Source organism: Magallana gigas, chromosome 2 (genome assembly GCF_963853765.1).
Source record: "Magallana gigas chromosome 2, xbMagGiga1.1, whole genome shotgun sequence".
NCBI lineage: Eukaryota > Metazoa > Mollusca > Bivalvia > Ostreida > Ostreidae > Magallana > Magallana gigas.
The window spans coordinates 10,254,318-10,267,474 of NC_088854.1; the positions used below are offsets into that span (position 1 = coordinate 10,254,318).

General features: G+C 35.5%; 1 protein-coding gene and 1 long non-coding RNA gene across 9 annotated transcripts in view; one reads left to right on the top strand and one right to left on the bottom strand.

The window, feature by feature from the left end:
* The window catches only part of LOC105319731 (solute carrier family 4 member 11), a 29,215-nt gene extending 23,529 nt beyond the window's left edge, over positions 1-5,686 (bottom strand). For 2 of the 8 annotated variants that reach the window (XM_066074947.1, XM_066074940.1), the window contains exon 1: positions 319-671. The gene's annotated coding sequence lies outside the window, so the exon portion shown is untranslated. Of the gene's footprint in view, positions 1-318; positions 673-1,121; positions 1,294-1,405; positions 1,538-4,499; positions 4,520-5,038 lie in introns of those variants that run through there. The other 6 variants (XM_066074942.1, XM_066074945.1, XM_066074943.1 and 3 more) reach the window with 6 other exon arrangements.
* On the top strand, positions 716-4,419 carry LOC117686771 (uncharacterized). The gene is made up of 3 exons (XR_010710733.1): positions 716-849; positions 1,591-1,658; positions 3,713-4,419. It is a non-coding gene; the product is annotated as an uncharacterized lncRNA (long non-coding RNA).
* Positions 5,687-13,157: the final 7,471 nt, after the last annotated feature.

Here is a 13,157-nt window from a genome sequence, read left to right on the forward strand (position 1 = left end):
GGTATAAATCTATATGAAATTATTGTAAAGTTCATACGAATCTTTATCTACTTAATGAAAATAACATCTTGTTTACAGTATAGTTTAAAAACGCTATATAACCACCAGCAGGAAGGGTTTGACAATCCTAAACCAACGTCCGCCTAAAAATCCCGTTATAAATAAAACAAGTTCAATATGCTGACATGATTTGAAAGCATGACTTATACACTGTTGTAGCTAAAATTCAACAAGTCGGCGAATACAGGTACTAAACGTCAAACTCACGTACAACTCACAGAACCCCAAAGTACACATATATAACATATGATACGTTACCTCTTCTTCACTTAGTTCCCAACTTATTAATTAGATCTTATTCACTAATTGAGAGTGTATATCCATTTCGTAAAGAATCACCTTGTATAAAATAACGGACCGACCACGTGTTTCGCTCAACACCCAAGTGTCGCAATATACATGGCCCCTTTAAAGCTCCCTAAATCACACCGACTGCTCATCTGGTTCCAATAGACAGGTATATATATTAGATTGGCATCGAACCGAAATCCCACGTTTAATGCCACTTCCGATTCAAGTCAGTACGTATACAATGCACCCCTTCTCTTTGTTAAAACACACCGGCGGATCCCGTTGATATTTTTCTATCTGGCAACCGCTGCAAGCCAGGATGCAAATGTATAAGTGATCACCAAACAGACCTTGTATATATATTAACGTTCACAAAGCGTAACAAGGAAACACATCCTTAGGGGGTTCACAACACGCCGGGGTGACTAACGCTCAAAATGGACGTACATGGCACTCAATAATTTACCTTTCGTCTTACATTCAGTGACATCATCGAAGGTAAACAATTCTATTTCACGGTTTAATCAATTTCTAAATCAAGTTAATCTAATTCAGCATCTCTAAATGAAAGGGGATTACAAAAATTCTTGAGCAAAATGTTTTTACAGCACAGGAGCTATTTTAACACGATGTGGGTCTTGCCTTTTCAATTACATAATAAACGTTAAATTCCTCCTTCACGGAAACAAAGGGAAGTTGAAAGGGAAGTTTATCGACATCGTTTACCGTGACAAATGATATAAAAATATTTTCCCCGCCTCTATACTTGCCAGCTAGACTTTCCGCCCCCAGGTTTTCTGTGGATCACTTCCAACGTGTAGTAATAAAAAAAATATCAAGTGGTTAAAGTATCATTTCAACTAAAAACTCTTTACTTCTGTATCGCTGCTAATTGAAAGCTTGTTCATTTCACATCTGTTGACTACAGTGCATTTCAAAAGTAACGATCTAATTAGCGAATTAGTACAACACTGTAGCAGATAGAGTTCAAACTCCCCCAAAACATAAAAAAATTCCCTTGGTGTTGGTCTAGAAAAAACGTAGGTATACATACTTCGAGGGGGAATCTTCCATTACTTAAATCATTTTCTTGAGAAACCGCAAAACCACACAATGGACATTATTTACTGCTGTTCAAGGCGACGTCATTGCAATGAAGTTTGTTTTAACTGTTTGATTCATTGATTTTTTAACGGCATTAAAAGATGTTTCATTCACATTTTCTTTGTTGATCTATAGCTAAAATGATCACAGTTTAAAGGTACATTTAAACCTACACAAACCATGAGCATAATTCTACACAGAAGGTATGTACATGTATGTTAAAGTTACATAAATGATTGATTGTTGTTTTTATTCAAATTTGAAGTCAGAGTTCGTGCCATTTGTATGGATGTTTTTTAAAAATGTTTTCCTATTTGCGACATAAAAACAACACGAAGAAAATCAACACAAGAAACAAAGCTCGGCCTGGAAATTAATTTGCATTAACCTTCAATCTAGTTTGATAAATTCTTAAGGATCTTCCGCGCGAAAACCGTCTTTACAGTAACAGTTAAATGCTAATTTTTTAGCGATCTATGGGAAAATTCGGGTTGACAGATTGGCGCTGGTTTTGGACTTCTTAGTCTTATCAATAAAAAATATGCCATAGCTAAAATCTTTAGATCTTATCTAATTAAATGTATCACAATTATTTTATAAAATGCCCCATACATGCCTCATAAACCCAAGAAAGTGACGAGTATTTTTTTTACAGTGCATTTACCATGTGTACAAATCACCATACTATTAACTAATTAACTGAATCCCAGAATTGTGATTTACACATACATGTATATATATATATTTTAAAGTTCGTTAATTGTAACGATAATTTAAAAAAAATGTTGATGTACCTTCATAACCCTCTGTGAAAATAATTTCGCTTGGTCCCAAAATTAACGCAGTTTGAAAAAAAAAATCAAAGTCCCAATTATTTTCAAAGGGCGTATTTTTTAAATGTGCGTTGCCACAGCGCCATTCAAACCAAACTTCAAGTGAAATTTTAGAGGCAAAAAAATGTTTAGAATCAGTAGTTCAGAGAAATCTAGGATATCAAAGGTGTTCGATCGTTAGGTACATGTAAGAAAGTCAACTAGAACCCAATTTTTATGTGCCAAGAATTACAAACAAACTGCTAAACGATTTGTTTCTCACCCCTTCTCTACACACCGATATATCAATATGAAAATCAATATCAAAGTTATACGACACTACAGCGCCAAATGACCTATCGTAACTGGTGATAAAAAATTGAAAATTGTTAATGCTCAGCAATTCACCGATTTACTACCTGTTATGTATATAGGTATGTAAAATTCCTCAAATAATACCCGATAATCACATCCGGTATTTGAACCAAATTTTCATGATCATTCATGGTTTGAAATGGCGGTTTTTTTTTACGATTACCTAAAGTCAAATAGACCCTGTCAATCAACAATGCTTCACAGATATAAGTATATCTGATGAAGAATTTATCTGATTTTCGATATGAGATTTTATTGTTGGCTAGCTGGGAAGGACGCACATCGATTGAAAAGAACTATTCTATGTTTAAGATTTGGGATTTGTAATGAACATCTTACACCTTTAAACAAATAGAAAAACCCAGCAAAGAGCCAGCCTTATGCTGATGACATTTATGGAAAAGGATGTCCAGAAAAAACAAACCTTTCCCTTTTACATTTGTCAGTTGCAGTTTAGCAATAATTGATTTATCCTAACAAAACCCGCAAAAATCATTTACCCTCAATTAAAAGCTTCTTGAACTAATGATTACGAATCGGATTATCTATCTAATCAATAAATGCGTGTAAGGACCAAATGATACTCTGTCCCAGTTGACCCCATTTGACCCCCCTCCCCGGGTCAACCCTGTTGGCAGAACCGCTTCCGAATATACTACATTGATACATTAGTAGACAATATTTGACTACATTTTTAAGACTTATTTACTAGTATTTTTTTTTCATAAAACAGCAATTTATTAATTCCCTTGATCGAAAATTGCATAAATTTGTTTTATGAAGAAAAAAATCTCAGTCAGTAAAGTCATAATTCGAGAAACAGGATTTACACATGGATTTCATTGTTTATTTTTCGTTTTCAACAAAAGAAAAAAAACCATTGATCAATTATAGCCATGAGTACAAAAAGTATTGTTGTATACATCTTTTTGTCAACAAATCGTATTTAAGAGGTTGAACAATCTTAATTAAAATTTGCTTGTAACATTGCAAGGAAATTGATCTTACAAACTGTGCAATTGTAGACGAGTACCAAAAGAAACAATTTCTACTTTCTTCTTTTCTTTAAGCTAACGTTAACGTTTTTAATTAAGTTTATGGTTACGTTCAATCTGCGGTTAAAGGACACATAAATCAGAAAAAGGCCAAGGAGCCACATCGCTCACCTGATCAACACTGTCCATAGGCCACAACGCTCACCTGATCAACACTACCCATAGGCCACAACGCTCACCTGATTCAACACTGCCCATAGGCCACATCGCTCACATGATAAACACTGACCATAAGCCACACCTGACAACCAAAGTAGTTTTCCGAAACCAAAAACATTTTCAATATAAAATAACTTAAAGTATAAATAGCGTTAGAATGCGAGAAAATGAGAAATTCAATATTTCATCATATATTTTCAAATTCTAAAAACTATTCTTTACTTGCATAAGCTGTATTTATTAAACAGCATTGGTATATTTATTGGTTTGTAATTGATGCATCCTGTCTTTTTGATCAGTAGGCTCATATTTACATATTAACATACACAGGTCTGAAAAATCTATACACCTCCCCTAAAAGATGAGTTATTAAAATGAGTTAATAAAAAAAGGGCGAAGTTACATATTTTGTACAGAAGAAAGAACACTCTGTTTATACATCGCAGATAAAATGAAAAATATATATGAAAAAGAAAAAAATTGCCCCCAGTATTTGGGTCTTTTTTAAAATTATATCGGTTAAAAATAATTGCCATTCGTTTGTCACAAAAACTGTTTGGATACGAAGGGAAAAAAGAAATACAAACTCGGAGAGAGAGAGAGAGAGAGAGAGAGAGAGAGAGAGAGAGAGAGAGAGACTCACCATTGAAGAAAAAATCCGGTTTTGCAATATAACTGATATATAACACGAGGGCTTTCCTCTGGTAGAAAAACAAAAAGGATTGGTCCCTAACGCATCCAATTGTCCTTATCTACCCACACTCCATTAATTACACCAACGTGCAAAATATCGACTTTGATGGGTATTAATGCAATTTATAAAACATCAATGGTCCGAATGCAGTTTGGATGATATAATTCGGAATCTAGACATGCACCCTTTATTAGTCAACAAACAATCGATAATGACATGTAAATGTAATTTACCGACAAATTAATCTTTCATACCGCACTAATTAATTCGAACCGATATTCCTTAAAGGCCAAACTGCCAAATACCCCTTAACTTCATTATAAATATTAATTTCGGAATTATTGAAGATTTTTCCCGTATCACGTACAGTATACTTGATCATGCAATCGAATCAGGTAGCCTTGATTGAACCTAGACCAGTATCTTATACAGAAGCAGAAATGCACAAGACTCATGTCAATTTATTAGGTATAAGTAAACTGTTTTACCTGGTGTAAAGATAATCCATATCACACATGAGAGTCACCGGCTGATGCACATAGAGTAACAATGGTGCGAAGGATAAATTGATGTTCAATAAAAAAAAGAATAGTTCGTCACCGCCACCGCGAAATCAAGATGGTATATGCTTTCCGAATCAATATCTATAGCAAGCGTCTGTAGATGTCCATTTAGCTAAATATACACCGTCCTTCGTTCTGTAAACGACTTGGTAAGTTTTCTTGACAGCAGCTGAAAGTATGCGATGTTCCTGTCAGTTTCCGAAAGTTTGTCCGCGCCAATCATCGAGTTCTGCCCAAGTCTGATTGACAACACTGTGTCGAGCGAGACGCTTGATTTAACCCCCACCCGACAAATTCAATAAACAGTTGTGTACAACTCCGCTAAACGATCACTCTCCTGACTGAATTATTTCTTTCTCTCCCTAAGCTCTTTTGTTAATCTGGATTAGCAGTTTGCTCCTATATTTCCGATTCAACTGAGGATTTATCGGAAATCCTTAGTGCTTTGATATTAATGGCGCATGAATAACATATGATCGTAAAACTCTTGCGGTTTATAGTTGAAAAAGTGAACCAATTCACGAATAGGGAGGAATGCAATTTTAACAGAATTAAAGAAACCTGTTAGATTGTCCGTACCTCACCACACGGAGGTGCTACGTGTTGTGGTTGTCAGCTTTCTAGGAAATAAACTTGAAGCAATAGCAATTATCACCCACTCAGTATATATGCAAATGACATGTTATAATGTGGATAACACACACACACACACACACACACACGGGTTTAGACAGGCTATGTGTAGTTTTGAGACCATCAGTCAATTTCAACAGATTTCTCCTCTTTAAAACTACCTAATTTGCATGATACATGTACATGTAACTATCTGAGGGCTCTTTATCTCTTAGACATGTATATTTATAGAAATTATATTGATATTAATACTCTATGGTATTTTTGAAGCTTAAAGAAGAATTGTTACTTGCAATTGTGGTTGATCTTTTTTAATGCATATTTTTTTCTCCAGTGGTATTTCCATTTTGATATTCGATTCAGTCTGGAGCAATTACAATTATCGACAAAAATGGTGATTCTGTACCGTGTTACAAACATTACATAGATCGAAGTTCTAATTGGCTTTTTTAGAGGCACTATCATATTTACTGAAAATTATACCACGATAATGTCTCATTTGAGAAACCCTGATTGTAGAAAGTTTTATGAGTTTCGAGGCATTTAGAATGGAATGTCGATTATTTTCGACAAATATATCGGCAAACATTTGATTGAGAAGACCATGGAGCGCAATAACGCTAGTAACATCGCAATAACGCTAGTAACATCGCTTTTCTTATCAAACCTGATTTGTTATTTTACGAAGCAAGTGGTGGATGAAAGTATCTATCAGTTCTTTTAATTCGTCAAGATTTCTAGATTTAATCGCTACAGCTGTTTTAATCATTTGCAGCTGAATTGCTCCAATCTAAAATGTTTAGATTTATGGAGGCCGATCTGTCGTTCTGTGTTTCATCCAAAAGATGGTCAAAACAGATGTAGCGCAGTTTTTTACAGATAAATAATGGATTTATAATTGGTGAAAAGATGAACGGGTCGTGCCACAAAATTGTTGAAATTTAGAGGCAGTTTTTCGTATTGTTCTTTCTTCAACGTTAAATAATATATGCATGTCTCAAATATATCACAAAGACACACGAGGGGGGGGGGGGGGGGGGGGCAAATACAGTTTGTAGTGAATACATTTGATACAGGAACACAGGAGGATTGTAGTGAATGCATACACGTAATTTTAAATAAAGCTAACCCCTCTCTTCTGAATTTTTAGAATTTTGAACAATGTTGCTTCTATTTTGGAACATGCCACTAAATAATTTCAATTCTCATGACATTTTGCATGTTACGATATGATAAATATCAAGTGCATTTTGGATGTAAATCTGATGATATGACAAAACAAAATCTCCAGCGTTCATCAACAAACGTGAGAATATGAATATTTCTGATTTGTCATTATAAAAGACTCGTTAGAAGCATTTCGTAATCTTTCACTGTGATAATGGATTCAATACAAACGTGTTCTTTAGTATTCATCGCTTCATTGATGAACAAAGCAGAGGCAAATAAAATGTACCCGAAGAAAATAAACCACAAAATTATTTTCCTACTTGCATGTATTTTGACAATTTTAAACAACATCATTTAATGTCCAAAACATATATATATATATATATATATATATATATATATATATATATATATATATATATATATATATATATATATATATATATATATATATATATATCTATACTTTAAGGTATTTAAACACTGCTCTAGGCACAAGTAAACAATTCCTAGTTGAACTGATATAAAAGGATGGAAAAAGGTTTGCCTTGCTAAATCTCTTATCAATAATGTACTTTCGAAAAATCTGAAAATTGAAATGAAGTGTTATAATGTACATGTATGATAGACAAATCCCTTCGACTAGTACATAGCCTTTTCCACTCTGTGCATTCCGTGATATCTTGTTACTTGATATTTTCCCTTTTGGATCACCATTTTCTATTTCTATCTTCAAATATTTACATTTTTCAGTGTCTTTGTCTGTGATAACACTGCGAATTGTAATGTACAGTGCAATAAATTCAAATGACGTATTGTTAGAGCGCAAGTGGGGTTTGCATAATTAATTAAAAGAAATGAAAATCACATAAATATGTCATTCGTGCAATTGCTGAAAATCATATAAATTTAAGTAATAAGAAACTATTATTTGAATATCATGATGTGATTATTTCGGTCTGATCACAGAGCCCTTTAATAATTCGTATAATCATACAGTATATATCATATTTATCATATACATGTATAATGTACCACATAATAACACTTACAGTAAAATGTTGAGGGTATATATTTTGATCATCAAATGTTTCATATTGAAAAGTAACATTAAGATATTTTGAAAGCACAACGAGGCTAACAATACGATACAATTCAGTACGTAAAAAGTTCAATACACACACATGTTCCAGTATAGCTCTTTATTGTTCTACCTAGCGATTAAAAAAAAAACTTCAATGACAGCTGCAGCCAAATTGCAAACAAGTATTTTGCAAAAAATGTACCAATACTTTTGAAACTGAAAAAGACACTGATCGCAAAACCCGCATCGAGTCCCTTGCATGCATATACAAGGGACTTGTGAGTTTGTTTTTCATACTTTATTTCCCAGCATATAAATATACAATAACATTGAAGGTCAAAATATACACACTGATCAATGTATTCATACATGTACAAGAAGAAATAATTACAATAGCGTAATACATTTTTTCATCAATATCCATATTGAATACGGTATGTACATTTGCAATTTGTGATTACAAAGCAGATTTTTTTCCATGATGTACTAATTTGCGTTTTATTTTGGCATGGATTTTGATTCTTCAAAACATTTTATACACATTTTGTTTGTAAAGCTAATATGTAAACGGTGTGACCGTTGGACCGAGCGCAGATTTAACAGAGTGTAGTCTGATTTTTGTATAATAAAATCCATTTAAAACGCACAGAGTAAGATCCGCCAGTATGGTTGCCTACTCAAATCATTCGTCAAAGTTAAACTAAACGTCGCGTGCTCAGTCTACATTATGACGTCATATTTCAGACGTAAAACGTTCAAGTTTTGTCTTCGGAAATAGCCGAAGAGAGTTACGTGATTCCGAATTTTTTTTTTATTTCTTCTTTCATTGTTCATCAATTTAATTCATATGAATGTCAATGTAATAAAATTGAATACTTTATTCAGAATCTAAAAGATCAGTTCCTTGACGTTTATGTTTTTATTTTCCATCTGATAATTGATAAGACATACATAGAACTAGTCGTGTTTCTTGATTGAAGCACTATTGAAACTTATCTGGTTTCCATTTTAATTTCTTTTAATTCAAATTACCTTCTATTGAAACACTGGAACTTATTTAATCGCGTTTAGGGGCAATAAACATCGATAAGTACCAGTCAATCTATGATCAAACTAACTTTAAGCTTTTCAAAGGTTTTACTTTGATTCTCGGGAGAACGTGATGTTGGAACGTGAGGTTGGAAACCATTGGTACTATGAATTGTGGGTCAAAATTTTATATCGGATCAATGTGTAAACGTTTGTGACGTCACACGATTATTTTTGATTGAAAGTGTACTGAGGTGAACTTTAGAGGTAACATTGACTGTATGTCGCTTACATCGTTATTGTTTTTACTGTCTAAATTTGTCTTGCTGATTCTCGTGAGAGTGTGAAGTGATAAAAATTGCCATGATTACAGGGAACTACTGGGACGATTAAAACGATGCATTACTGGTCCGATTTACTGACGCCAAAAAAATCCGTTGAATGAATGTGCAACTATAGTCTGTCCCAAGATATTTTTGCCGCATATTTTCTTAAATTATTCAATATTTATAAATACCTCTTGGTTTAGACGATGTTCATTCTATAGTAAGGAAAAATCCCAAGATTTCCCCTTTGAAACGCCCCCTCTAGCTTGTCGGGTATCAGTACACGGCTAAAAATAAAAAGTCTACGACGTTTTTCCATTGCCAAGGAGATGAAGACGCCCGGATGATAACGTTGAAAAATTGCGCGAGGTGTCCCGAGTATTTCCGAAAGGAGAAAAGATGGCAACATTCCCCATTATAAATCTCCGTAGGAAATCTGTTTTCGTTCCTGTGAATTTTTACGAGGGAAAAATGATAATGTGTGAATGAAGTTACCTTGGGAATTTTCCCTTTCATCGATTTTAATTGCACTTCAGTCACAGGTATGTGTATTTTTATTAAAAATCGTTCAAATATGCAGCATAAATATCTTGGGACAGACTATAGTCCGAATTTTCTATTCACACACGCCTTGCCGGTAGAGCTCGCTTCGCGCCGGCGCTGCGCGCCGGCGAGCTGCGCTCGCTATAATTATGTAAAACAATGAACCTAAAGATATATTTTTCCCCTGGTCTATACTCCATGCACTTGATGCAAAGTAAAATATGACATTGCATGGAGGGAGGGTTGGAGGTTAGGTTTGGTGTTGACTTTTCTCGCAATTACTAGTCTACTCAACTAGATTGCATTGCCTTGGCAAACTTGAACATTGATCTAGGATAACTTTTTTCTGCTGGGGCATGATTTATATTGAACAACACTTGCCGTAATATAATCAAACAATTTCAAAAGTGTTTTACACGTGTTTGGTTTACAAAAGAAGATAATACCCTATTGCCTGTATACCTTAAATTGTGCTAAGAAATGCCAAAACCTACCCCGACGAATCAGTTTGAATGTCAAAACAACAAATGATTAAACAACCTTTGAATTTAGAACTTGATTTCCAGCGCCCCATATGCGTGAACTCATAAAAAAGTTGCTCACATATGAATCATAGTACTGATCGACCATAGAAAATCTGAAAGACTGTACTAGTACGTACAAGGCGTTATTTCATGTCCAGTTATTTACCAATAAATCAACGAAGACACCGGGGTCCTAGGCACCTTACTTTACTGTCTTTTATCAATATACGTCAGTAAATTATTGTATTGGTGTACTTCACAAAAAATGTAGTGTAAGCCTACGTCACAACTGTTCGGTGACCGTGTGTGTGTGCTACGGGTTTTGCCAGTCCTGGCTCCTGTGGCAGATCATACGGACAGAAAAGAGTATTGAAGTAATTGCAAGACAGTCAAACGAACGTTTTATGGCCAAGTCGTAAGTGTCACGTGTCCGGGGAAAACGTTCCCACAAATTAGGTTGAGTTTTCTCCGAGAGAAAATGTACCTTGAAGAAATCGTAACAATACTTAAAAGGGGCATGGTCACGATTTTGATGAAAAATTATTTTTCCGATTTTAATATTTACAATGCTTCAGAAAGGCATTTCTAATAGGCAACCGAAATTTGAGTATCATTTGTTGATTTATACGCGAGTTACAGACCTTGAAATTCTTCGCTATGTAAACAAAGCGTTTGTTTAGATTTTGAACGTTGAAGTAAAAATTTTAGTTATAAACCTAAAACGAATGTTTTAAACGTAACAAACTGTTTATCTTATGCCTGAAATAAATAAAAAGATAGACAAATAAGCTGGAAAAAGAGTTTTTAATGGTATATTGAACCTATGTAAACAAAAACAGGGCATAAGCCTTGTTTATACGACAAAGAATTGTAAGCCCTGTATCTTGCTTATAACTCTACGAATGACTCTCAAATTTTATTTGATCATTAGAAATGCATTTCTAAAGCATTGTAAATAATAAAAACATTAAAAAACATTTGACTTAAATCGTGACCATGTCCCTTTAGATAGTTATAAAAATTGTTCTTATGCATTAAAGTAACTTATTCAAAAATGTTGTATCATATTTGCATGTGCATTGTAAACATTAATAATAGATACGTTTTTAAAGCGTGTGTGTAAGGGGGGGGGGGGGGGGGGTCAGGATCATCCTTAAAGCCTTGACAAACAAGAAAGAAAAGATTAATTCGCAAATCATGAAAATCATAATCCGCAAACCCAAAACACAACTTGGGGAATGACTGTTGTACAACAGCAAGAGGGGTTGCTCCTTGGATTAATTCATCTTAAACAGACCCAAGAGAATAAACTTACTTACTTAGGCCTGTCGTTCCGTAAGGAACATAGGCCATCGACAACAGTCATTCAACGCGCACGGTTCTGGGTTGCTCTGGTGGCACTGCTCCAGGTCATATCCAGTGCCTGTAGCTCTGCCTCTGCATCCAGCCTCCAGGAGTTTCTTGGATGTACCCTTTTCCTTTTGCCCTGTTGGTTGTGTTGTTAAAGGTCTGGATCCTCTGCAGGGATGTTTTTGTTGTCCTCCAGGTCTCCGCTCCATATAGTAGGATGGACTTCACGTTGGAGTTAAGGATCCGCAGCTTGGTGGTAATGCGGATGTTCTTAGAGGACCATATGTTTTTAAGCATGGAAAATGCATGCAGTCCTTGGCTTTCTAATTCTTGACTTGATGTCAGAGTCTGTGCCACCCAGTCTGTCCACCACACTCCCAAGGTAGATGAAGGATTCGACTTCTTTGATGGATTATCACCAACTGTAACTGGTATCTGGGCAGTGGTGTTTATCTTCATCAATTCTGTTTTCTTCAGGTTGATCTTTAGTCCAATTTCTGCTGATGTAGTTGCCAGGCGAGTTGTCTTGTCCTGCATCTGATTGTGGTTGTGTGAGAGGAGAGCCAGGTCATCAGCGAAGTCTAGATCGTCAAGTTGTGTCAGAAGTGTCCACTGTATTCCATTCCCCCTGTCTGATGTGACAGTCTTCAGAATCCAATCGATAACAAGGAGGAAGAGAAATGGCGACAACAAACATTCTTGACGAACTCCTGTTTTGACTTTGAAACTGTCAGACATCTGACCAGCATGGGTAACTCTGCATTTCATGCCTTGGTATGTGGTACGAATTAGGGAGACAAGTTTCTCGGGTACTCCATAGTGCCTCAGTATCTTCCAGAGAGTCTATCTGTCCACACTGTCAAACGCTTTCTCAAAATCAATGAAGTTGACATAAAGTGGGGACTTCCACTTCAGTGATTGTTCAATTATGATACGTAGGCTAGCTATCTGGTCAGCACATGATCTGTTGCTTCTGAATCCAGCCTGTTGATCACGGAGTTTTTGGTCGACTGCCTTGCTCATTCTCTCAAGAAGTATCCTGTTAAGGACCTTGCCTGGCACTGACAGGAGCATAATTCCCCGGTAGTTACTGCACTCTCTTAGGTCTCCTTTCTTTGGCAGCTTGATAAGCATGCTTTCTTTCCATTCCTTTCGGGGTACTCTTTTCCTCCCAGATCTTCTTGAAGAGGTTATACAGGGTGTTAACATGTTTCAGTATCAGCTTTGATGGCCTCTGCTGGAATCCCATCAGGCCCTACCGCTTTTCCGTTCTTGGGCATGTTGATTGCCCTCCTGATCTCTGTTTTTGTTGGAATGTCACAGTTGATCGGAAGATCAGTGTCGACTGGCTGTATGTCTGGAGGTCTTTCAGGTGCTGGTCTATT